The sequence below is a fragment of the Chiloscyllium plagiosum genome, unplaced genomic scaffold (genome assembly GCF_037043375.1).
Source record: "Chiloscyllium plagiosum isolate Xiang-an unplaced genomic scaffold, Cpla_swu_hap1 HiC_scaffold_12, whole genome shotgun sequence".
Lineage (NCBI taxonomy): Eukaryota > Metazoa > Chordata > Chondrichthyes > Orectolobiformes > Hemiscylliidae > Chiloscyllium > Chiloscyllium plagiosum.
Window position 1 is genome coordinate 18,536,853 of NW_028270150.1, and position 26,154 is coordinate 18,563,006.

The 26,154-nt window shown below is 41.7% G+C and overlaps 1 long non-coding RNA gene across 2 annotated transcripts; it reads left to right on the forward strand.

Annotated features, from left to right (window-relative positions):
- Nucleotides 1–595: 595 nt before the first annotated feature.
- LOC122555582 (uncharacterized) lies at nucleotides 596–20,270 on the forward strand. 2 transcript variants are annotated; one of them, XR_006313312.2, is made up of 4 exons: nucleotides 596–683; nucleotides 16,719–16,909; nucleotides 18,276–18,376; nucleotides 19,785–20,270. It is a non-coding gene; the product is annotated as an uncharacterized LOC122555582 (long non-coding RNA). The 2 variants fall into 2 exon arrangements; XR_015758736.1 differs by lacking the exon at nucleotides 18,276–18,376.
- The last annotated feature ends 5,884 nt before the right edge of the window (nucleotides 20,271–26,154 follow it).

The window sequence follows — 26,154 nt, forward strand, 5'->3', positions numbered from 1 at the left end:
AGTAAATCATTTTTTGCATCTTCTTCAGTGCTTCAATCTTTATTTTTGTACTATTGAGGCCAGAGCTATTTCCAATGCTTCAAAAATGGCCAAATCAATGTTCTGTGCAAACTGAACATAATTGTGTTCTGGAAACAACTTCATTGGATGTCTTACAAGTCGTCAGGGAGTAGTCCAGGTCATTTACCACTGACTGCCTGTATTTGGGATTAGTACCCAGTTGGAGCAGTGCCATGCAGTTATGAAATCTCCCCTCACTATCAGGAACTGGGAGCTGAGATATGTAGAATACTTCCAAAACTCAACAATGATGCCCATTTTTATCAGGAATGTGCAGAGTTTCTGCCTGTGAAGCAGGATGAGGGTTACTCACCATGTATCTGTGCAAATCTTCTGTTTATTCAGCAGGGTATGAGTTCCTGTGTGATCACACATGCAGTAGTTTGCTTAGCAGCATGAGGGTTACTCACTGTGCAACTGTATGGATTTGTTTAGTTAACAGGGTAAGAATTATTGTGTAATCACAAATGTACTTGCTTGTTCAGCAGGCTGAAAGTTACTCACTGTGCAATGCTTTGCATTTCTGTTTATTCATCAGAATGAATGTTATTTGCCGTGTGGCTGTAAATCTTTCAATTTCTCCGTACAACACTGGTTACAATGTTAGTCCCAGCATTTGTTGCGTAAGTGGATAATTTCATTATTATTTCGAACACTGCTAAACTTGGGAAAATCTTGTATAATAGTGATTCGCTGTAGAGTATTGCGTAAGAAATGTGTTACTGTAATATAGCTGCACTTAATAATGACAGAGAGATGCAACTGAGCATCACAGCTTTTTCTGCAGTTGGATATTTCTTAACATTGGCATCGTTTAAATAGAATGTGGGAAGAACTGAAGTACAAAACAAACCAATTACTTAAACTTACGTAACTTTTGACTCAAAGTCTTGAACAATAAGAGCTAAAACTTTGCCTCAAATACTAGAGCTTAGCCCCCTGTCAGATGTATTCAGTGAGTAACGAAGCCAAAATGAGCAGAAAGATCCATTTGTGGTTTGTGTTATCAGCTGTTCTCAGCTGGAGGGAAAGTAGAAGAGGGGGCATTTAGGGTATCACAAAAGAAATAGAGAAATCAGTGAAGGCTCTCAGTTCCTCCTGGAAAATATGAACATACAAATTAGCAGCAGACAATCAGCCTCTGAGTGTTCTCTGCAATTCAATAAAATCATACCTTTTTGATTGTGGCCTCATTGCACTCTCCAATCTATCCTGACACCTCTAAACACCTTTGTTAGTCAAGAATCTATCTCCCTCACCCTTAAAATAAATTTAATGGGGTAGCATGGTGGCTACCACTGTTGCCTCGTATCACCACGGCCCTAGGTTCAATTCCACCCTTGGGTGACTCTCTCTGTTGAGTTTGCACATTCTCCCTATGTGTGCATGGATTTGCTCCGGTTTCCTAATGCCTTCCAAAGATGTGCAGGTTAGGTGGATTGGCCATGCGACATTGCCCATTGCTTTGAGGGATGTGCAGGCTACGTGGCATAGGAAATGCAGGATTTTAGGGTTGGAGGGATGGGGTTCTCTTTGGAGGGTTGGTGTGGTCTTGAGGGGCCAAATGGCCTGCTTCCACACTGTAGGGATTCTTTGATCCCTCCTCCATTGTTCACTGGGGAAGAGAACTCCATAGGGTCTCACAACTTTGAAAGGAAGACACTTTCCTCATCTTTTCCTTAAATTGAGAACCCTTATTTTTAAACTGTGTCCCCTAGTTGCATTTTCTAGTTGGTTATTGAACTTTCTTAAACCTGATCTCCACTGCACCCTTTTCTTAGCCTGGTGACATAGGTAGTTGGGCACTCATAAACACACTGACCATTTGGCATCGTAACAACCCATGGAACAGGACTTCAAAAAAGAGGTTAAAAGATGGAATGACAATGTAGAAAGCAGAAGCTTTGGCAGGTTTACAATGAAAAGCATAAATCTTCCAAAATTAAAAACATTAAAAGTTATCTGGAGAAAGCAGTGAAAGAGCACAGCTGTTTTAGACTACTACTTTAGACAGTGCAGGCATATTAACCCAATAGCTTTTGCTCTGTGCTGCTTAGTTCAATGATTCATTGCTGCTGTGAAGATTCAATATCTTCCGGACTGAAAGGTTGAGTGTTCTGTCAATGAAAGGAGACATTCAGTTTGTGCGGATGCTCATACTGTAATTGTAAATCTGTCAATTGGATTCAGATGTTTCTAGCTCAATGGGGAAAGAGCAAGGACTGGTTCTTATTCCATGGAATAAAATGGAGCAAATTTCAGTGACAGAACATATGGGAAGAACAATATCATTAGAAGTTGAGCCCTCACAGAAAAGAATAAGAGTCAGTCAGACTTGAGAATGTTCAATTGGAAGAGTTAAACTAACTTGCGAGTTAGGATCTGGCCCAAGTTGTTTGGAATCAAAGACAGTGGGCCACCCTCTAAGAGGAGCTGGTTTTCATACCAACTAGAAATGGATCCACCACATTGCTAATATATGCAAGCCTGAATCTTTCTTCAGAATTACCTGCCCATCTCTAATTGCTCTCAAGCAGGTGGTGGTGAGCTGCCAACAGTGCTGGTGGGAAGGGAGGTCCAGGATTTTGTCCCAGCAGCAGTGATGGTGCTTGACGGATAATGCTGGCCAGGACATTAGGAGGTCACACTTGCTTTTGAAAGTAATGCTCTTTTGAGAGAAGGCTACATGTGAAAGGCTAGTACCTCCAAAAGTGACACACTCCTTCAATACTGTACTGAGGCTGTCAGCCTGGAATATCTAACTGAGTCTCTCAGACAGGCCTATTCTAAATCAAAGGTGACAGTGCTACGTAGTGAACCGCAGCAGTCAGAGAACCGATTGTAGATGGAACTAGGAATGCTGACAGTGGGCAAGAATGCATAAAGGAGTTTGCCTGTGACAACCTTTCCTCTCTTGAAACACCTGAGACTTTGCTTGATGGACCACTCTGGCTGTCTGATCTCTGCTAGTAATTTCACAATATTTCCTTATACAATGGTTAAATGGTTTCGTATGCTTTGTAATTTCAGCTACTGAAAACTTCAGGGGGTTGAATGGTTAACACTTTTATTGACCTGTAGTAAAGACTTTATTTATGCTAGTGGAAACCTATCAATGAATTGCTTTTTAAAAATTGCCACTATAGAATTCATGCCTTGCATATAGTGTTAGTGGGTGAATGAGTTATAAATGCACCAGAAGGAGACCATTCAGCCCATTGTGTCGACACTGGTTCTTCAAATGAGTCTCATTGCCTAATGCCAATCTCCTACTTTCTCCTCATATCCTTGCATATTATTTCTATTCAAATAGTCATCCAATACTCTCTTGAATGAATGTCTCAAATGAAAATGCTTCCATCACACTTCCAGGCAGTGTATTCCTTACCATCACTAGTCACTGCATGAAAAAGGTTTTCTTATAACTCATTTGCTCCTTTTGCAATCACTTTAAATCTACGCTCTCTTGTTTTTGTTTTGTTACAACCTGGGACAGTTTGGCTTTATCCACGCTATTTTCCCTGCTCATGGTTTTGAAAATCTCTTTGAAGTCCTCTCTTAGCCTTCTGCTTTCCAAAGAGAATAATCCCAAAGTCTTTAATCTATCCTCATAACTTCCACCTTGTAAATCAGTTCTCTAACGTGTTCACAACCTTTCAATAGTGCAGTGCCTGGAACTTTACACAATGCTCCAGCTCAGATCCAGCAAGTGTCTTCTACAGATTCAACATCACCTCTTGTACCCAAAGCTTTGTTACCCAAAGCTGAGAACACGCCGTTTCTTTTTTTTACTGCCCTCTCTACCTTCAATAAACTGATTCGGAGATGCCGGTGTTGGACTGGGATGTACAAAGTTAAAAATCATACAACATCGGGTTATAGTCCAACATGTTTAATTGGAAGCACTAGCTTTCGGAGTGACGCTCCTTCATCATGTGGTTGTGTCCTGGTGTTGTGTGATTTTTAACTTCAATAGTCTGTGCATCTATACACCCAGGTTCCTCTGTCCCTGCACCCCTTTTAACTTGTCTAGGCTATTTTATATTGTCTTTCAGTATTCTCCCCAGAAAAATGCATCACCTCGCATTTCTCTGCATTGATCCTCACCTGCTACCTATCCTTCCACTTCACCAATTTATCTATGATTTTTGCAGTACTACTCACAGTTTACAATTCTTCCAAGTTTCATGTCATCTGCAAACTTTGAAATTGTCCCCTGCATACAAAAATCTAAATCATTAATATATATCAGGAAAAGCATGGGTCTAAATACTATAAAACTTCCTCCAGCTTGAAACTTACACAGTTACTGCTGTACTCTGTTTCCTCTCACTTGGCCAATTTTAAATCTACTTTGCTACTGACCCTTTGATTCCATGGCCTGTAATTTTCCTCACAAGTTGCTGTTGTTTTATAAACATATATATATATATATAGTAAAAGCTTAGTCAAAGAAAGGGATCAGGATTCTGGAACAAAACATCATCTTTTGGACACAGACATTTTGATTGGAGTAATAAATACATATTTCCAATCTGTTTTTACCAGAGGTTACGCTGTTGCTAATGCCAAAGCAAAGGCTCAGGTAGTTGAAAAGTTCATCAGGATAAAAACAGATAATGAGGAAGTGTTTAAAAAGTTGGCAGTGCCCAAAGTGAAACAAGGACATCCAGTTGGAATGGGTTGCATCCTAATTTGTTGAGGAGTTTAATAGTGACTCTGGCCACTGTCACCTAATCTTCTATAATCGTAGAAGCTGTGTCAGAGGATTATAAATATTTAAAGTCAGGAATAGTTGGTGAACCCATCTTTGTTGGAGAAGCCTTCAGGGAATGAGAAACCAAAGCAGGATTAATTGTTATTTGTAAATAAAGAGGGTACTTGTGTCACCATAGTCTTACCAGATCATAGGCTGCTCGCGTATTAGGGAGAGATAACTGATGGCGATTTAACCCGAGGGCCACTATATGTCAGGTGAGGGGAGAGATTGAGAAGGAGAGCGCTTCATTGTAACCTCAGCCAGTGCAGGAATTGAACCAACACTGTCTGCACCACACTGCTTTGCAAACCAGCTGTCCAGCCAACTCCACTAAACCGACACCCAAAAAGGTCAACAAAGAATTTCTACTGAAGTGCCTCCATTGATCTGAGGGCATGTGTGCCATCAGCTAACTTCCCTGCTCTCAGTGAAATGCCAGGGGTGATGGGCAGGAGATGGGGGACACCAATTCTTGTATGTGGACACAAATTCTTGTCATATGACCCAGCTTTATTTCTTGCCAAGCATACTGCCTAGACTCCCTCTCACTTGAGCCTGGAAAGTGGATCAATGGCCAAGTGAGAGCGAATATCTTCCTCTGGGAGAGCGATAGATTTTGAATTTCTCAGCAATTGTTGACTTTTAAGCATGCTTGAAGAATTTACTTGCAAGAGGGGCAAGATTTATTTGAATATGGTTTCCTGACTTATTTTTTGCAGGATGAAATATATGTCAGGTATTTTTCTGGAAGTAAGTATCTCAAGGTACTTCAGTTTAGTCAATTCATGTTCAAAATATGGAACCAAAAATTGACTCAAAACAGCGTTATAGCAATTAACTTCAAAAATGAATCTTAAAAATAATTTGACAACATTAATAAGCGACCTGTATTTTTCCAAACAAATGGCATATTTAATTGCATATTTCAATCTATGTATTGATTGTGATTCATGATCTTAGGAGTTAAATATGAAGCTCCTTGGATGCTGCCTTGACAGAAATTATACTGTTTAAGTTAAATATTTTATTTAAATTCAGTTCAACTCAATAAACTGTTTGTCAGCGTGGTGCTGGAAAAGCACAGCAGGTCAGGAAGCATCCGAGGAGCAGGAGAATCGACGTTTTGGTATAATCCCTTCATCAGGAAAGAGGTTTGTGGCCAGACCCCCTCAAAACATTTTAAGAAAGTAGCCCAGTCCCTAACTTTGCTCGTTATTTTAAGCAGGTGTATGATGGATATTCCAGGAGTGATGCATCTGGTCAAACCACTTAGTTTTAAACAAAACAGAATTTATTTACAAGATTACCAAATGAAACACAACCAAAAGAGAACAGAATACAGAATACCTTAATCTATCCGAAAACCCAACAGATTATCCCAACTTAATGATGCTGTTCCCAATGCTTGCAACAATCCCCATAAACACCACTTGGCCCAGAAGGTAAAATCAAACACAGGGTCTTACAGGAGAGAAGTCAGAGAAAGAGGACTAGCATAGACTTGCTTCTTTGAGTCCAACAGCTTCAAAACTACATGACCGCTTTCAGTGAGTAGCCAGACTGCCAAAAGCCATAACAAATCAGAGAAAAGCTGAACTGGGAGAACTGGCCACTCCTTTTTCATTGTGCAAGTGTTTTTTCAAAAATTTGAAAGCCTGTTGTCTGAGGCAGTATCTATTAGATATTATCAAATTGGCCCTAAAACCCTTCAACTCAGACTTTTTGGAATCTGTGTCTTTTATGACCACTCTGAGAAAAAGCCAAGGACAACATAACCTTGTTAAAAGAGCAGTCCTCATCACAGTTAGCAGGAGTTCATCTCTATTCTCTAAATAACCTTTTTGGATGTCAAGGCAACTCAGGACTAAGTCCCATTTATTGTAAGAGCTTGGGATGCATTTGGTGAATAGTTCAAAGTATGGTCAAGTTGCCCCTTTTCTAGCATCAGCTTTGTTCATTTGTTCCTGTGTGACACTTGGACTCAATGTGGAAAATGGAGGAACTAATTTTTAGTGAGTAGGTTTGTCAATTTGTTAAAGTTCTGTTGCTTTTTGGATGGATGGTCTATTACAGTATAAGAACCTCAGCTGAGAGCGAAATTGTAAAAGAGTGTACCAGTCTATTGATGTAAAATACCTAGTGTTTACTGCTCACACTCAGATATTCCTGACATCTCAGTGAACATATGCAGTTGCACATACTGATATTGCTCACCTCATGAATTTAACAGATTCAGCACAGAAACTGGAAATATCACCAAAGCAGTGTGTAGAATTGAAATGAAAAGGGGATTGAAAGGAAAAGCTGAAGACAGCTGAAGGATGTCAAACAATTCTACCAAAGAAAATATAATGCAAAATAAATACAGAAGTCAAAATGGAAATATATCAAACTTGCTATATGAAGAGAAACCAGGGTCATCAATCAGTATGGAGTTTGATGAAGGGAATATTTGATGAATGGAAATCCCTAGAAATTCATGGAAGTGCATTTTTATTGTTCATTCCTGGGTTGTGAGCCTTGCTGTCTGGGCCAGCATTTATTTCCCAATCACAATTGTCCTTGAGAAGATGTTTTGAGCTATCTTCTTGAATTGCTGCAGTCCATGGTCCAACTGCAGGACAGCTGGGAAGGAAGTTCCAGAGGTTTGACTTAGCAACAGTGAGGGAACGGTGATATTCTTCCAGGTCAAGATGGTGAATGGTTTGATTGGGAACTTGCAGGTTGGGGTTCCCATGTGTCCACTGCCTTTAAAATTCTAGGTGGTAGAGATTGTGAGTTTGGAAGGTGCACAGCAATATAATTTACCAGTCATATTACAGAATAGCATTTACTGCTCTGCTAAGTTCATTTTAGTTGAATTGAGTTGTAATTGGGGTCTTGTATATGATATTCACACATGAAATCTGGGTCTTGTACATCAAATCACTTCATCACAAAGTTAAGAATTTTACATACAAGCAAGTCCTGAGATGAAAGGGTTCCATTCTGGAGTCTGTTTGCCAGTCAATTTGTAGGCAAGTTGTAACATAAATAGAAGGGAACTGTTTGTAAGTACAAGAAACATTTGTACGTCAGGTCTTTGACATTACATTCCAGTATGGGGTCGTGTTCATAAGTATAAGTGTTCGTAAGTCAGATATCTTGTAAATTGTGGAGCCCTGTATACTGAATATAGGTGACAATGGTGTACGTGCATTATTAGACGCATATAGGTTGACACGTGAACAGGCGAGGAGTAGAGGGATACAGACCACGTGCAGGCAGAAGGGAGTAGTTTAGAATGGTATCATAGTCGGCACAGCCATGGTGACCTGGACGGCCTGTTCCTGTATTGGACTTTTCTATGTTCCATTGAAAGTCGTTCCATTTGGCATTATTATTTTTGACTCAATGACATATATAGACAATAAGATATCAAACAAACAAGTAATACTATAAAATTTTAAGCGTACTAATGAAACCAGCCACTGGATATTAAGAATGCTTCTGGAATAGGTTTCATGTCTGATCTTGGATCTTACTCCATCCCACAGATTCTTAAGTGAAGGGATCGAATCACAGAATTGTTCTGGCTCAGAGAAAGGCCATTTGGTCTGTTGTGTCTGTACTGGCTCTTCAGTGAGCATTTACTTGCCTTTGCCCCACACCTTTGCACAACGTTTGAATTGAAATAGTTAAAAGTCACACAATACCAGGTAATAGTCCAACAGGTTTATTTGGAAGCACTAGAGTTTGGAGCACCACTCCTTCAACCATCTGATGAAGGAGCAGCGCTCCGAAAGCTAGTGCTTCCAATTAAACCTGTTGGACTATTACCTGGTGTTGCGTGATTTTTAACTTTGTACTGTCAGGATAGGTCTATCTTTTCTAACAATAGGTGCCATCTCAGCTCAGACAATGCCCTAAGGTGTGAGGTCAGTCTGTGCCCCAAAATTGAGTTAGACTGGTTCTATTTCTAAAGTGGGATTTACAGAGTTTTACATGGATTAATGCAGTTTTTGAGCAAAATAAACTGTAATTCTGCAAAAACAAATTCACCTCATAAGCTTATATGTGTGTGCATGTAGGAGAGACAGAGTGAGTGTGTGTATGTGAGTGTGTGCATGTGGGTGTGAGTGCATGTGATAAAGTGTGTATATATGTCTGTGTGTAAACTTGGTTAAATGCGTGTGTGAGTTTGATGGTGTATATGCCAGTGAGAGGGTGCGTGCATGTGTGTGTGTGTGGGAGAGAGAGTGGAAGAGAGAGAAAGAGATAGTATACTGCAGTGGGTCACCTGTAGTGTGATATGAACCCAAGGTCCCGGTTGAGGCCATCCCCATGGGTACTGAATTTGGCTATCAGCCTTTGCTCGGCCATTCTGCGTTATTGCTTGTCCCGAAGTCTGCCTTGGAGGTTGGACACCTGAAGGTCGGAGGCCGAATGTCACGGACCGCTGAAGTGTTCCCGGACTGGGAGGGAACATCACTGTCTGGTGATTGTTGTGCGGCGTCCATTTATCTGTTGTCATAGCATCTGCTCGGTCTCACCAATGTACCATGCCTTGGGGCATCATTGCCTGCAGCATATGAGATAGAAAACATTGGCTGAGTCACATGAGTGCTCGTCACGTACATGGTGGGTGGTGTCCCCACGTATAATGGTGGCATCCGTGTCAACACTCTGCAGCGTCCGCCGTGACATGGTTGTACGGTGTTGTGGTTGATGTTGTCCTGAAGGCTGGACAGTTTGCTGTATAATCTGTTTAAGGTTTGGTAGTTGCTTAAAGGTGAGAAGTGGATGTGTGGGGAATGTCTTGGTGAGGTGCTCATCCTCATCGATAACGTGTTGCAGGCTGCGAAGAACATGGCATAGTTGGTCGGCTTCCAGGAAGTCTGTTGCAGCTCGTGTCTGTCTCCTGAGGAGGTCATTACGATTTCTCACTGTGGCACGTTGGAACTGGTGGTCGATGAGTTGGGAATCGTACCCTGTTCTTATGAGGGCATCCTCAAATTGAAATCGTCATCCCCTCTTAATTGCCTCAAATGATTCTGCCTCTACCAGACCTCCAGGTGATCTACAAATGAACTATTCCTTGTGTGAAAATGTTCTTTCTCACATCACATATACTTTTGCAAATCCCTTTAAATCTGGACTCTCTTGGTCTTCAACCAGAACCAAGAGACTGACTCACAAATGCACTTGTGTGACTGTATGCTCCATTGTAACTCACAATCCACGTTGTACCTTTACAATCTGATCAAGGCTGTTTTGTAAAGACTTCCCTCTTTTGTTCAGTAGATCGATTTTATTCAGCTACACTAAAGCCGTTAAAACTTGGTCTCCACATCAATCTTTCATTTCAGTGCGTACGAGGACTAAGTGAAAGATTTGGGCTGTTAGCCTGTGAAGAAGGTAGCTGAGATGTGTCTTAAGCAGGTAAAAGAATGAAAGAAATAGCCGCAAAAAACTATTATAAATTAAATTGTAGGGAGGGAAAAATAAAATTGGGCCCAGCGATAAATTTACCAACACTGTTCACTCACAGATCAATGATTGGATTGAACAAACACTCTGGAAATATTTAAATGAGAGTTTGATATGATAATTGTAGCCATCTACAGTGTCATAATAACTGGATGAATTAATATGAGCTGTCTGAGGATGTTCCTTAGGAGATATCTTGAGATAAGCAGGTTGTGGCCAAAGGCTAAATGTCAGCCTTAATAACTCAGCTGATTTCACCTCAAACACATTACTGCAAATATACTAACTGGAGCAATTCTGTGGGATGCTAGCAGGCAGGGTTTAAGAAGGGAGATAGGAGAATGGTTAAGTATTCTGAGTTTCAGACTGAAATACACTTTTCTCTCCTCTCTCTCCGCTTTCCCTTGTTCTGTCCTTGCGATTCAGTGTACGTGAGTTTTGTCAGGATCAGTGTGACAATTTCATTCTTGGCTCTACTGTGGCTCATCATCTGCAGTTTCTTTTCAAAGTGTTTACAGTAGTTGCATGGCTTTTCACATACAATTAGAGGTCCTCATTTGGGGTTACAATGGTGCCTGTGTCGTGTTTGTCCATCCCACAAGCAGCGATAGCACTCTTGCTTCTGTGTCATTGGGTTAAGTGTTCAAGTCCCACTCTCAAGGCTTGAGTACATAATCTAGATTGACACTTCAGAGCAGTACTGTCTTCTAAAAGAGTTATTAATCTGATGCCTCTCAGATGGTCATAAAAGATTTCCGGGCACTATTTCAAAGACGAGCAAGAGAGTACTGTATGATGTTCTCGTCAATCAAAATCCCATCAATTAAAATCATGAAAACAGACTATCTGGTCATAATTTCATGCTGTTTGTGGAAACTTGAATTGACTGCTCTGTTTACTATGTCACAACAGTAACAACACTGAAAGCTTTTTCATTGACTGTAAAGTGCTTTGTGATGACTTGAGGTTGGGAAGAGATCAGCACAAATGCACATTCCTTTTTCATATTGTATCAGTGTTATTTCCTTTTCTTTATCAAATGCCAAAATCCACACAGTGCAGTCCAAACAATCATACAGGCAGGAACTGTATGTTGGGGAGACCTGGTAGAGGTTTGCAAAATTATGACAGGCGTGGATAGAATGGATAGTTGGGAGCCTTTTTCCAGAGTAGAAATGTCAATTACTAAGGGACATTGGTTTAAGGTAAAGCAGGGTAAGTTTAAAGGACATATAAAAAGCAAGTTTTTTTACACAAAAGGTAGCAAGTGCCTGGAATGTTCTGCTAGCAGAGATAGTGGAGGCAGTAGTGGAGGCAGATACAATAGGCATTTTGACAGATGCATGAATAGGTAGGGAATAGAGGGATATGGAGCACATAGAGGCAAAAGATATTTAATTTAGAAAGGCATCATGTGTCAGTACAGGCTTTGTATGCAGAAGGGCCTGTCCTGTGCTGTAGTGTTCTTTGTGGCATTGTCACCCCAAAGACTGCAGCCATTTGAATAGAAACTTCACCCTGGTCTTTACAGGACAGTTAAGAATGTGCATTAAGTGTGGCCTTTGACGTTGTGCACACAATTCAAAAATAAAATTAAATTAATACGTTTGCAACAAGAACAGCAGATGCTGGAAATCTGAAGCAAGAACAGAAAGTGCTGGAGAAACTCAGCAGATCTGGCAGTGTCTGTAGAGAGAAAACAGAGTTAGCATTTTGAATCCAGAACTGAAGATAGCTGATGATAATTTGGGGTTGGAGAGGATGGGGTGTTTGAGAATATAGTACATGGAGATGTTGAGAGAGAGAGAGAGAGAAGGCACAGGTAGATAGGATAGTGAAGAAGGCGTTTGGTATGCTTTCCTTTATTGGTCAGAGTATTGAGTACATGAGCTGGGAGGTCATGTTGCGGCTGTACAGGATGTTGGTTAGGCCACTATTGGATGATTGTGTGCAATTCTGGTCTCTTTCCTATCGGAAGGATGTTGTGAAACTTGAAAGGGTTCAGAAGCTATTTACAAGGATGTTGCCAGGCTGGGAGAATTTGAGCTATAGGGAGAGGCTGTATAGGTTGGGGCTGTTTTCCCTGGAGGGCAAAAGCTGAGGGGTGACCTCATAGAGGTTTATAAAATCATGAGGGGCATGGATAGGATTAATAGTCTTTTCCCTGAGGTGGGGAGTCTAGAACTAGAGGTTTAGGGTGAGAGGGGAAAGATATCATAGAGACCTAAAGGGCAATATTTTTATGTAGAGGGTGGTGCGTGTGTGGAAATAACTGTCAGAGAAAGTGGTGGAGGCTGGTATGGCTACAACATTTAAAAGGCATCTGGATGAGTATATGAATAGGAAGGGTTTGGAGGGAAATGGGCCAAGTGCTGGCAAATGGGACTAGATTGGATTGGGATATTTTGTCAGCATGGACGAGTTGGACCAAAGGGTCTGTTTTTGTGCTGTACATCTCTATGACTCTATGACTCGATGATAGGTAAGTAAAGAGTTGTTTGATGATACTGGATGGCGATGAAGTTGGGTGTCAAGTGTTAATACTGTTTCTCTTTACAGATGTGGCCAGACCTGTTTATGTTAAAAAAAATCCCATTTCTTAAGGCTACGTAAGCCTGATCTGGATTCCATTGTTAAACTTGACTTATTTGCATATACTTCACGATTCTTCAGACCAAAAATTAATTTCAAAGACCTGGTCTGGCATGCCTCAGGTAACATGATGCATTGGACCTCACTTCATAACTTTGCTTTCTTATTTTTAGATTTATGCCCTTTCTTTTTAGAACCCATCAGCACAGCAAATGATTTATGCCGTTTATTCTCTGCCACTACCCTTTGTAGTCTTGAAACGTTAACGACCTCATCGCAAAATCCTTTTTCCAAAGACAAAATGCTCAACACCCTTCATTTCTCATGGGGTGAGGTCAGCTTCTGTGGGCGGTGTTGGATTCTGAATGCAGCACGGGTGTGAGTGGAATATCTGTCTTCAAAAGGCATGCTACAAGGAGTCAGAATGGTCTCAGACGGTGCACCAGTGCATGAATCTGGAGCAAAAATAACCACACTTCTGCATTCCAATGCCCAAGAATCATGGATCAAAATTACGAGGGATTATAGTTGGTGACATGGAATTTTTGAAGAATAAAATTGCAGTGAGTCTTTATATCATCTTGCTGGAACAGTTGACCTGATCTGTGCAGCTGGTATTTGCAGAGCTTCCTGCCCTGCTACTGGAAGCTTCAAAGTGGCTTCTTTCACTCAATACGTGACTTCAATCACTTTCCTGTATCTTAAGTGCTCTGCATCGAATCTCAGTCCAGTTGAGTCAACCTCACATCAGCAACTCACTATCTCGATTAGGCCAGCAAGATTGGAGCTGTGTACGTAGTTTCACTGAGGAAATTTGCCAGTTCTCTTGGTGGCTCTGTTGGTTAAGACAGTATTGTTACTCAGCTGTGCAGAATATGGCTGGTGCAATACTTTGGTCTGAGGTCATTGCTGCCTGTTCATTGTTTGTGTATCAGTGGAAATGCTATATTCAACCTCACTTAACTGGAGAATAGAAAAGAGAAACAGGAATCAGTTATTTCTGTTCCTACCAGGCAAAAATCTTTTTCTGAACTTATGTGTTTGTGTGGTGTGTGAGAGTATGTGTGAATAGTGTATGAGTGTGTGTATATGTCTGTGTCTGAGTATGCGTGCGTTTGCGTCTGTGTGCGTGTATGAATGTGTATGTATATGTGTGCGTGTGTGTGTGTACGTGTGTCAGTGCCAGTGCCAGTGTGATTGTGACTGTGAGTGTGTGTGACTGTGAGAGAGAGAGAGTGTTTACGTGTGTATGCATTACAATGGGGTAGTATCACCCTCCCACTCAATTTGGATTCAATTCTGTTACCATTCACCATCCAGGTTCACATATGGTCATATGGGAGGTTTGCTGGAAAATGGCTGAATATTTTCAGTGCCTTTGGGAAAACTAGGGAATAAACTAAAATGGGTGATGAGGCAATGACCTTGTTGTCATAACTGGCAACTCATGCTGTCTACCTATACTTGTTTCAAATGCTTCTTGTTATGGACCAGATCAGACCAGAACCTCTCACAATATTTTAAGGTGGTAATCTTGACCCTACTTGTTCTTATTTTAAACGTAAATGTAAAGTTTCGTGTTCCAAATGCAATGTAACTGGTCAAACTACTTGACGTTCAGCAAAACACAATTTCTTGAAACTCAAGTTAAAATAAAACCAAAGAAAAAGGAATTTAGAGTAAATTAACTCTACTGGAAAACTTAACAGGATAATAGATACAGTGACTATTACTTATTAACTGCTCCAGTATAGTGCCATCCCATAAACACAACCCTTGGCAAAAAAAAGGACAATTCAGATATAGATTCCCAGATCTCCCATCCAGGAGGAAAGAAAACATCAAGAGAAAATTCAAAGACATTCATGGAAGCTTCCACGTCTGTTGAGACTCCAATACCTTTTGATGCTACTCAAAAAACCTGATCTGTGAGAGTGGGGCACATTCATTCAGGTTGCATTCAAACAAACCCAAGGCCTCCCAAGCTATATACACAAGTTGTCTTCAGTAGCCAGCTCATCACCTTCCTTCAACCTCTCTCTTAAAGAAATCAGGACAAAATAACCCTTTAAAGTATTGTCACATTCTCTTCCACCAATCCTCCCTTGTCTATATTTGTCTAGAGCCTGTCTAATGATGAGCAGTACAGATGACACCATCCACAGAGTCATTACAGATGAGACACTGTTCTTAGGTATCAAGATTGTTTATTACACGATAACAATAAATACAACTACATTACACATCAGGCATAATTACTAGGACTCTGGGGAACTGTACCAATGTCATCTGCTCCCTGTAAAGTTTAGTGTCAAACTCACTGTCTCCATCTGCAACCTGTGTGTACTATCAGAAGGGATAGAGAAGGGATAACAGGAACGTGAACTCAATTAGAACCATTACCTTATGCAGCAGAGGAAAGGGAAGAATTAGATAAAATTAAGTAAACCTGTTGCATAAATGATCTCAGTGATGAAATGTTTCCATTTGCAGTTCAGATGTTTTGTTAAGATTCACGTCACCCGGTTCACCATGGCCTGGGCAAATGTTTTCACATAGTCTTCACCCCATTAATTGTACAACCCTTCTTGCGGAGTTGAACAGAAAGAGAGGGTGGAAGTGCGAACCACTACAGGGACCTTCTGATGTTCATGCTATATGCATCAGACTCAAAGCCCAACTGTGCACCACTTCAGACTCTGCAAGGCAGTTAATGGCTCTCACTCTGAGGTACTCAACTGTTACCACTGAGGATGTTGTCCAGAAAGGGAAGGCAGCTTTCTGATTTGCTGGTGATTGAGGGGGTGGAGAGGGAGAGGCCATCCTTCTGTCTTGAAGACGAAAGGAGCCCAGGCCAACAGATCCAGCCAGCCTCGAGTCCGGTATCAGCCCTGGTCAGACAGTGTGCCGGGGGAAATGCAGTGTGCTGCAGTTCAGGCAGATAGTCATTGATCTTCTGCAGGTGAAAATGAGGACTGCAGATGCTGAAGAGTCAGAGTTGATAAAGCTTGGTGCTGGAAATAGCACAGCAGGTCAGACAGCATCCGGGGAGCAGGAGAATCGACATTTCGGGCAAAAGCCTGACTGAAGAAGGGACATGCCCGAAATGTCAACTCCAATGATCTTCTGTAGCCTGTGCAAGGATAAATACAATTATCTTCTCTCTGCTACTTCAGACTCACAGGGCAACCACTCAGTCAGACTGCCACTGCACACATCTCTCATCAAAGCTCATGGATGGTTACGTTTGGTGTTCCTTGTATTGTATCCACTCAAGGCCCTCATCTACCTCATCCTCCCAAACTACTACCATGCCCTGCCTTTTGCATTTTCTACTCACTCAATCGGGCACCTCCCTGCCCTCATTGTTGGAACTGTGCTGCTCTCTCATTAACACCGGAGCTAAATCATACTGGGATGGTGAGACTGACGGGTGAAGGTGGGGCGGTGCGGAAACCTGTTCCGAATGACTGGGGAGTTCAGAACTAGAGATCACAGTTTATATATTTTGGGTGGACCATTTAGGACTGAGATGAGGAAAAAATTATTTACCCAAAGAGTGGTGAGCCTGTGGAATGCTCTACCACATAAAGTGATTGAGGCGAAACCGTGGAATGTTTTTGAAGGAATTAGATATTGTTCTTGTGGTTGAAGGGATTAAAGGGCATGGGGAGAAAGTAGGAACAGAATACTGGGTTGCACAATCAATGATCATATTGAATGGTGGAGCAGGTGTAAAGGGCTGAATGGCTTACTCCTATGGCTCCTATTTTCTATATTTCTATGTTTAATGTGCACAAACTTTTATTTGACAAATTCCCCATTTTCTCTTATGTAGGCACCATTGGCATCCAATGAAACTCTGCTAAGAGGAACCTGTGATGGACACTCTCAGCTCTACCTCTACCTGTGAGGAGGAAGTCACCGAGACCTCAAAGGGTACACCAACAAGGCTTTCCCCTGCCCCATCACGATGTTCGGAGTGCAATGAATCCGATACAAATCTATTTCATCCAGATAGACCAGCTGGTAATGACCGTGGCACCAGAACATGACAAAAGGACACCCACCCGGGTTCAATTCCCGACTCAGGCGACTGACTGTGTGGAGTTTGCACATTCTCCCCGTGTCTGCGTGGGTTTCCTCCGGGTGCTCCGGTTTCCTCCCGCAATCCAAAAATGTGCGGGTCAGGTGAATTGGCCATGCTAAATTGCCCGTAGTGTTAGGTTAAAGGGGTAAATGTAAGGGTATGGGTGGGTTGCGCTTCGGCGGGTCGGTGTGGACTTGTTGGGCCGAAGGGCCTGTTTCCACACTGTAAGTAATCTAATCTAATCTAATCCCATTCCTTGCTTCAGATTACTCCCCACTAACATCAAGGGATAATTGTAATAATATTGGGAGAGCTGAGTCACAGATGACTCATGCAACAGCCTAATATAGTCATATTCACTGAATCATATGGGCAACTTTTTCACACAGAGGTGGTACGGGTATGGAATGAGCTGCCAGAGGAAGTGGTGGAGGCTGGTACAATTGCAACATTTAAGAGGCATTTTGGATGGGTATATGAATAGGAAGGGTTTGGAGGGATATGGGCTGGGAGCTGGCAAGTGGGACTCTGGTTGGCTGTGGTTATCTGGTTGGCTGGACGGGTTGGACTGAAGGGTCTGTTTCCATGCTGTACATTTCTATGGCTCTATGACTCTATAGCCATTCTCCCTAGACTCCTCCATCATCATTGTGAGTAGGTCTTGGCCCACTGGCAAGCCAGACCCAAAAGATGTGGTGGGACAGTGCAATGTTTGGATGGAGTCAAACTGGGAGTCTTTAACATTGACTCCAGACTCCATGAAGTTTAATGGAATTCCATCAAACAGACAAAGAAACGTCCTGCTGATTGTTATATATTGTGCTCCTTCAGCTGATGATTTAATGGGACAGATTTTCCAAGGGATAGCAATCCCACTCAGAATGCCCCATTGCTCCTTTTCTTTGTTATGGAAGAGCTCAACATCTAACAGGAGATTCCGATCAGGTGGTTAGGGTGCCAAGTAAGAGGAGTAGCAGTGAGCATTCAGGGAAGGGGGTGCCAGTATAGGCAGGGGATATTGCGTCTGATGGGTGGGGTACAGGGGGTGATGGGGAGAATTGGGTCACGGGGAAAGGAGAGTGTGTGGGTCCAGTGATGGGCAGTCATTGAGTTTCAAGACCAGGGAACTATCAGGTTCAGGGATGAGGATTGTGTTAGGTCCTCAAGGGGCAAAGGGGCAATGTTGCATCTCAGGAAAGGAGTGGAGTTTGTCAGGTCCTGAGGTGTGACAGGACTGTAGGTTCAGAAGATGTTCTGAAGAAGGATCACTGGACCTGAAATATTAACTCTGCTTTCTCTCTACAGATGGTGCCTGAGATTTTCCGGCAATTTCTGATTTTGTTTCCGATTTCCAGCGTCCAGATTTCTTTGGTTTTCTGTTGGATCAGAGTCAAGGAGATATAAAGGTTTGGGGGAAATGTAGTTATAGAGTCATAGAGTCATACAGCACGGAAGCAGACCCTTCGGTCCAACCAGTCCATGTCGACTTAATTCCCAAACTAAACCAGTCCCATCTGCCTGCGCTTAGCCCATATCCCTCCAAGCATTTCCTATTATGAATTTATCCATATGTATTTAAAACATTGTAACTGTATCCGCATCCATCACTTCCTCTGGAAGTTCATTCCACACATGAACCACTCTCTGTGCAAAAATTTGCCCCTGTGTCTTTTTAAAATCTTTCTCCTCTGACATTGAAAATATGCCCACTTGTTTTGAAATCCCCGCCTTAGGGAAAACACACCTTCAATTCACCTTATCGATATCCTTCATGATTTTGTAAACCTCTATAAAGTCACTCATCAACCTCCCACACTCCAGTGAAAAAGTCACATCCTATCTAACCTCTCCTTATAATTCAAACCTTCTATTCCCAGCAACATCCTGGTAAATTATAGTTGGGGGGGTGTGTGGGGTGAATGTGGACTCAGTGTAATAGTTACCTAGGTGTTTGACTACGTTTTTAATTGTCTATCTTTCCACGATAATGACTTACCTAACTGCTGTGGAATTCTTGAAATTATTTGGACATTTTCAGAGGGTTTCAAACAGAGGGGTGTTACTTATTGCAATCTTCAGTTACCGTGGCAATTCCTTCAGAGAGTATTACGTTGTGGATTCCGCAGTGTCTCAATGCACAACTCCCATCTCTGCTTCAGAAATAACTTGTTTGTTGCAATGGGACCATGGTATCGGTGAGGGAACCAAAATGGTGGAAGAACCTACTGGATCTTGTCCTCACTCATCTACCTTTCTTCGAGGCATCCCCCCATGACAGTATTGGTTGGTGAAACCACCACACATTCATTATGGTGACAAAGCCCCATCTTTACATGAAGGAACATTGTGTGTGTTGCACTACCACGTAGCTACATGGGAGAGTTTCATAACATGGGGTGGCACGGTGGCTCAGTGGTTAGCACTGCTGCCTCACAGTACCAGGGTCCCAGGTTCGATTCCAGCTTCGAGTGACTGTCTGTGTGGAGTTTGCACATTCTCCCTGTGTCTGTGTGGGTTTCCTTCGGCCGTTCCGGTTTCCTCCCACAGTCCAAAGATGTGCAGGTCAGGTGAATTAACCATGTTAAATTGCCCATAGTGTTAGGTGCATTAGTCAGAGGGGAATGGGACTGGGTGGGTTACTCCTCGGACGGTCGGTGTAGACTGGTTGGGCCGAAGGGCCTGTTTCCACACTGTAGGGAATCTAATCTAATTTAAAACAGATCTTGCAGCTCAAAACCCATGTTTAAGGTGCTGTGAGCCACCAGCATCACGTTAGACTTACACTAATTAATTCTCCATCTTCTCTTATGGCAGAAAACCACCCATCCTGATGGGTGCTGAAGACCTGTCAGAAGCAGGACCAGATCAATCTTTTGAAGTTACAGCACGGGACTGTACACATAACAAACAATGCAAGAAGCATGCAATATCCAGGGTTATGACATTTCGCAAGCAACAGATCAGATTAAAGCTCTATACTGTTATCGCAACCACTTGTGAATAATGGTTGGCCACGAAACATCGATAGGAAGGAAGAGTCTCCATGAGTGTCTCCGTCTCAATGGTGGCAGAGCCTGGGCACACAATTGTTAAAGAAATGCTGTATCTTTAAATGTCAATACATTTCAGCTTTCTCTTGAGGAGTCCAACATTACAGATGACAGTCTTCAGCCAAACTGATTCACTGCACGTGATAGCTACAAATGTTCAACATCTCATCTAAATATTGCACTGTAATGGCAACCAAGACGATGCTCCAAAGTCTCACGGTGAAGTGCGGGTACTGAAGTTTGACCTTCTGTCCAGAGATTTATCACTCAGCCACTTGCTGATGAAAGGGTGGGGGGAGGGGGGGGGGGGGGTGGGGGGGGGTGGGGGAGGGGGGGGGGGTGGAATGGTCAGCCTGTGACAAAGACTAGACCCACCCATTTCTAGCATTCTGAACCATGGACACAGGGTTACCAGGATTATTTCCCCTAGTAGCTTAGGTTTAGTTGAAATCAGTTTGGAAACTCATATTGTGATGTACTTCAAAATCAACTGTGTAATGTGCATGTAATGGTGCCAAGGAAGAAATTATTTTTATTGTTATTCACCCGAACCACCCCGAAACCAGGCCTTGTTATCACACAGTCTGCTATTATGCACCATCCATTATAAGACATAAACAATCCCCATTCACTGCTATTCACGCTCCCAGCCAGACTGTTATCCACTGTCCAACTATCTTCTCTGTCTTTGGGCACTATTCCCATCTATCGTTCATTCCTTACCCTATCTTCTGCATATAAATCAACACTTTCCAAGCTACCATCAGTTCTGACAAGGGTCACTTGAACTGCTTTGTCTCCACAGATGCTGCTGGACCTGCTGAGTTTTTCCAGTTAACTCTGTTTTTGTCTCTGATTTATAGCATCTGCCGTTCTTTAGGTTTTTAAAATGAAGAAGTTTACTTTCAGATAAAGCTGGAGTCACATGAAGTCTCAAATCATATGCGGGTCATGATTGTTGATTATTAGTTTAAAAAGAAAATCACATTCTGGTCATTTCTGGATTTCTAATTTGGACCTGACAGATAAAAGTAATCTTTATCTGTCCAATTGCCTTAATTTTTCTTTCTTATAATTCTCATCTATTTCATTGATCAATTTTCATTCATTGCAAATCATACTTTCTGAAACAAAGCTGTACAACCTCAATGGAGTTTTGATCATTTGATGATTCCTTCTCGTCAAATTTGCAATGGCTCATAACTGGGCTTTCTCAAAATTAGATTCATGAGTCGACATTGCATCTGTTGTCTGTGCTTCCTGATAGATGTTATAAGATACTTCAGGAAGTTATATGGTTTCTGATTTCTGTATTTCATACTGGGCCTGTACGTAACATCTGGCTTTCTCACAGGTCTCCTACAATTCTGAAATGGCAAAGGTTGTATTTTCACAACTCTGTGGGCGGCAACTGTTTCCTTTCAATAATTCCTTATGTTAGGCATTCCCTGGGCTGAAAGGAATCTGAGGCCAACTAATGAAAGGACAAATCCTCCTACTTTTTAGCCCAATTCCCATATCTCCTGCACATCTTTAATACAGATTGCAACAAGCTTCTATGTTGCTTTGGTCTACCACTTGCCAGGCTATCTAGATCGAATGCCACACAAATGTGCAGTGCAGAAGTGCCTCAGGAAGTGTATGAGCATTTTGGAAAGACAATGATGCAAAAATGCGCATGTGCAGAATTTTTTCAAATATAGGCATTAGCACATGATTCCGGCTGACTAGGAAATTCTCCTGTTCTTATCACCTGCCTCAGAGATTGAAAGTCAACCTGTTTAATCACATTATGACATAATTGTATAATCACATTATGACACAACTTGTTTTGCCATCATCTTTCATCTCTCAGATGAAAGCTTCTGGCCCAAATGTAGGTATGTTACCACAGCACCAGGAGATGTCCTGTTGCTCACAACATTGAGAAGTTCCTCCAAAAGTTTTACCAGCTTTTGCACCAATGCCCATGTTGCTCAGTGACTGCGAATATCCTATCCTCTGTAACACACCATTTTAAAATAGAACTCCCTAGAAAGGACCTTGAGACAACATTGACAGAGAGGGAGAGAGAGAGAGAAATCTGTCTGAAAGAGATCTTTTGGACATCAGACACAGTTCTGGTGAAAGAGTACCAAGTGCCATAAGCACAGCATAGTGAGAAACAAGAAACCTTTTCTCTTTCTAAAAGCCTCAACAACCCTCAAATATTCAATCACAGAAGCATTGCATTTGCTGAAATCTGATGTCCTTAACATTTGGAAAGTCAAACCATAAGCAAGTGATAGACTTGCAGTGATAGTGCAGGTTCTGATTTGCATCTTCTAATTAGCTTTTGTCCATATCAACCTTTAACCTTTGTATCTGTATTTTCTCTAATTACTAAAGCATTTTTTTCACTTAATAACTTTCACTACCGTCATGCAATAAACAAATGTTTGATCTTGTTTAAGACCACAGTCTTCTTGTTGTAGATTGTGGGTCTCAGGCAGTTTAGATGCCCACCCTCTTTGCTTGGTCACAGCAGCTGAAACATATAATGGAGGGGAACCTCTTCCATTCACTCATGATGGCAGACTCTTTGCAAATGTAATTTCTTTGCTAGAAGAGTTTGGAGAGAGGGTTACATCAACCTTCATGTGGAATTCTTCACGAATAATTCTGCTGATGGAAGACTTCTTTTAGTCTCTTTAGCTTTGAGTATTGTCCCACCGTATTTAATTGGATATTGAGTCCACTGTTTGACTAAAAATTGTCCCCAACCTGGGGAAGATTACAGATAAATGTTTGATCTCTACAAAGTGCTGGGGATCGGTTTGTATTTGAGACTCTTGGTGAGCATCAGGATCATGCACAAATTGCACTCGCTGTACAGTGGATTTGTGTGTACAGCAGGAGTATTTTATTGGCTGCAACTGAAATAACTCAGTGTTGAACATTAGCATTATAGATCAAAAGAAACAATGAGCTGGGTTCAGTAAACAGTTTGGATTGAATGCCTTTTGAAAGGCTTTAAACTGAACATTGATGACAAAAGTAATTTGATGAGTTACAAACTGTTCACAACGAATGACTGCATCAAAGTGAAATATAGAGACAGCATAAAATAGTCCCATTTAACTGAAACTGAGCAGGTAACTCATGATTGAACTGTAAATGCCTCATCATGGAAACATTTGTCATTCTGTAATTGGTATACAAGTTGGGCTTTACATGTGATGCTTTTTTGAAAAATAAGTAAAATAAATTGTTGGATCTTTGTAACTTGAACTCTGCAAAGATTTTAGAAGGTGCAACAGTAAATATTTTATCTGATTTAATGGTTCTGCAGCTGTGTGCAGGAGAAAATTCAAATTGCATATTGTCCATGTATCAATTTAGATTTATGGAGCAGACATTTACCAATCATGCTTTATTGAGTGGAATTTAAGAAATCCTACTGCTTGTAAGTGGGTCAGCTGTTCTATCTGATACTGTTAAGAAAGCTATTTGGAGTTATGCTGCTTTTCACAACCTCAGGGCATCCTAATGTGCTTAAGTGCTTTACGTCCAGTGAAGTACTTTTGAATGTAACCACTAATGTCATGTCAGAAACAAGACCCCCAATTTATAAATGGCAAACTCCCACAAACAGTATGAGAAAATGACAGGATCTTCCTTTCTTTGAGGGATTAATATTGGCTAGGATTATTTTGGAACCAAACCTCCCCTTACTATTTTAGGGATTAAAATTCACCCAAGTTAGTGTGTTTAAGAGATACAGGGAAGATTCTTCTGAAACAAAAAATTATCATAACTCGTTCTAATTATTGAAAAGCCAACTAAATGGGTCCATAAGATGTAGGAGAAGAAGTAGGCCATTTCAGGTCATCAAGTACGCTCTGCTATTCATTAAGATCATGTCTGATCTGGAAATTCTCAACTCCACTTTCCTGCCTTTTACCCATAACTTTTGATTCTCTTGTTGATTAAAAGTTTATCTATCTCACAGGCTATTTTACTTATTATCTAATCCAATTTCACATCTACAAACTGAACTTGGAAAGGATTTAGCAGTTGACTTTCCATTTTGAATCAATTTCAAGCAGCAGTCAATAAGTAATTCACTCTACTTTCCTCCCACTCTGCTGAGTCCCACACTACTGCAATTCCACACTAACTGTGCTCTGACTACGGCCAAGGTGGAAAATTGTAAGAGCTATGTTATGTTAAAGAAAAGCTGCAAAAGAACAAACCTCTGAAAAACATTATAAGTACTACAAATGCACAGCTCATCCACCAACACATGTAAACTGCTCATGAAAAGTTTTACCAACATGGTTGTGTGTTTGGTTTGCAATCCCAAAATATTCCTTCGACACTACTGACGGATAATTACAGACTAAAGTATCCTCCAAAAAAAAAGTCAAAATGAATATTTTCAATCATCGAATCCCTACAGTGTGGAAAGAGGCCATTTGGCCCAACATGCCCACACCAACCTTGCGAACAGTAACCCACCCAGACCCATTCCCCTACATTTACCCCTGACTAATACACCTAACCTACACATCCCTGAACACCATGGGCAATTTAGCATGGCCAATTCAGCTAACCTGCACATCTTTGGACTGTGGGAGGAAACTGGAACACCCAGAGGAAACCTACACAGACACGAGGAGAATGTGAAAACTCCACACAGACAGTCGCCTGAGACTGGGATCGAGCCCGGGTCCCTGGTGGTTTGAGGCAGCTAAACTGTTCAGTATTACATGCTGTCCTTGAGTACCATCTCTAGTACTGAAAATGTGTTGCTGGAAAAGCGCAGCAGGTCAGGCAGCATCCAAGGAGCAGGAGAATCGACGTTTCGGGCATGAGCCCTTCTTCAGGAATGAGGAAAGTGTGTCCATCAGGCTAAGAAAAAAGGTAGGGAGGAGGGAATTGGGGGAGGGGCGTTGGAAATGCGATAGGTGGACGGAGGTCAAGGTGAGGGTGATAGGCCGGAGTGAGGGTGGGGCGGAGAGGTTAGGAAGAAGATTGCAGCTTCGAGGGGAAAGTGCAATCTTCTTCCTGACCTCTGCGCCCCCACCCTCACTCCGGCCTATCACCCTCACCTTGATCTCCTTCCACCTATTGCATTTCCAACGCCCCTCCCCCAAGTCCCTCCTTCCTGCCTTTTATCTTAGCCTGATGGACACACTTTCCTCATTCCTGAAGAAGGGCTCATGCCTGAAACGTCGATTCTCCTGCTCCTTGGATGCTGCCTGACCTGCTGCGCTTTTCCAGCAACACATTTTCAGCTCTGATCTCCAGCATCTGCAGACCTCACTTTTCCCTCCCATCTCTAGTAGCTTGGGCTTCAAACTCCATCTCTACCAGTTCCCAATACCAGCTGTGACATTTTCTTGCTGAACACATGGGTATTTGATGAGTGGTGGGGTAATGGATGGAAACGTACTGCAGGAATTTGTCATGGTTATTGTGACAGGTCCTCCCGGATTGGTCATCTCCCATCCCAAGAAGGACAAGGTTCGTGAATTAATATGGTAACTTCAAAGTACTTTCTAAATCATAAACCATTGTTTACTAATCCCTTGTCAATCAGTTACAACATTTTTTATTCCTTTTTTTTCAATCATGTAACTACCACACTTCAATTAAATTTATTTAAGCCCAGATCAAATCCAATTGCTAATTCTAAGGAAGACTCATACTAAACTTGAAACATTAACTCTATCTCTTTCACTCCATGGATGCTGCCAGACTTCCTGAGTTTCTCCAGCATTCCCTACAATTGTTTCACATCTCCTGCATCTGCAGTATTTTGCTTTTATTGAGGTGGGAGAAATGGTCTGTTTCTGTGCTGTAAATTCCAAGTACATTACTTTGTGTATTTGCGTTAAGGTTGTTCTTGGGATATTGCATCTTGCCCATATGTTCCATTTCAAATCTACAGGTTTATACTAAATATAGAGGAGCATTAAACCTGTTGTGAATCTGAGTGCGGAGAAAACATTAAGGTACAACCTCAACACTTGCAGATGTTGTGTTGGTAATGTAGATGTAGGACAGCTGCTGACAGCACATCAGAAATAAACATGGAAAAAAAATTATGCACACTGCAGAAAAACATAACCGGTTGCCAAAGAAAAATA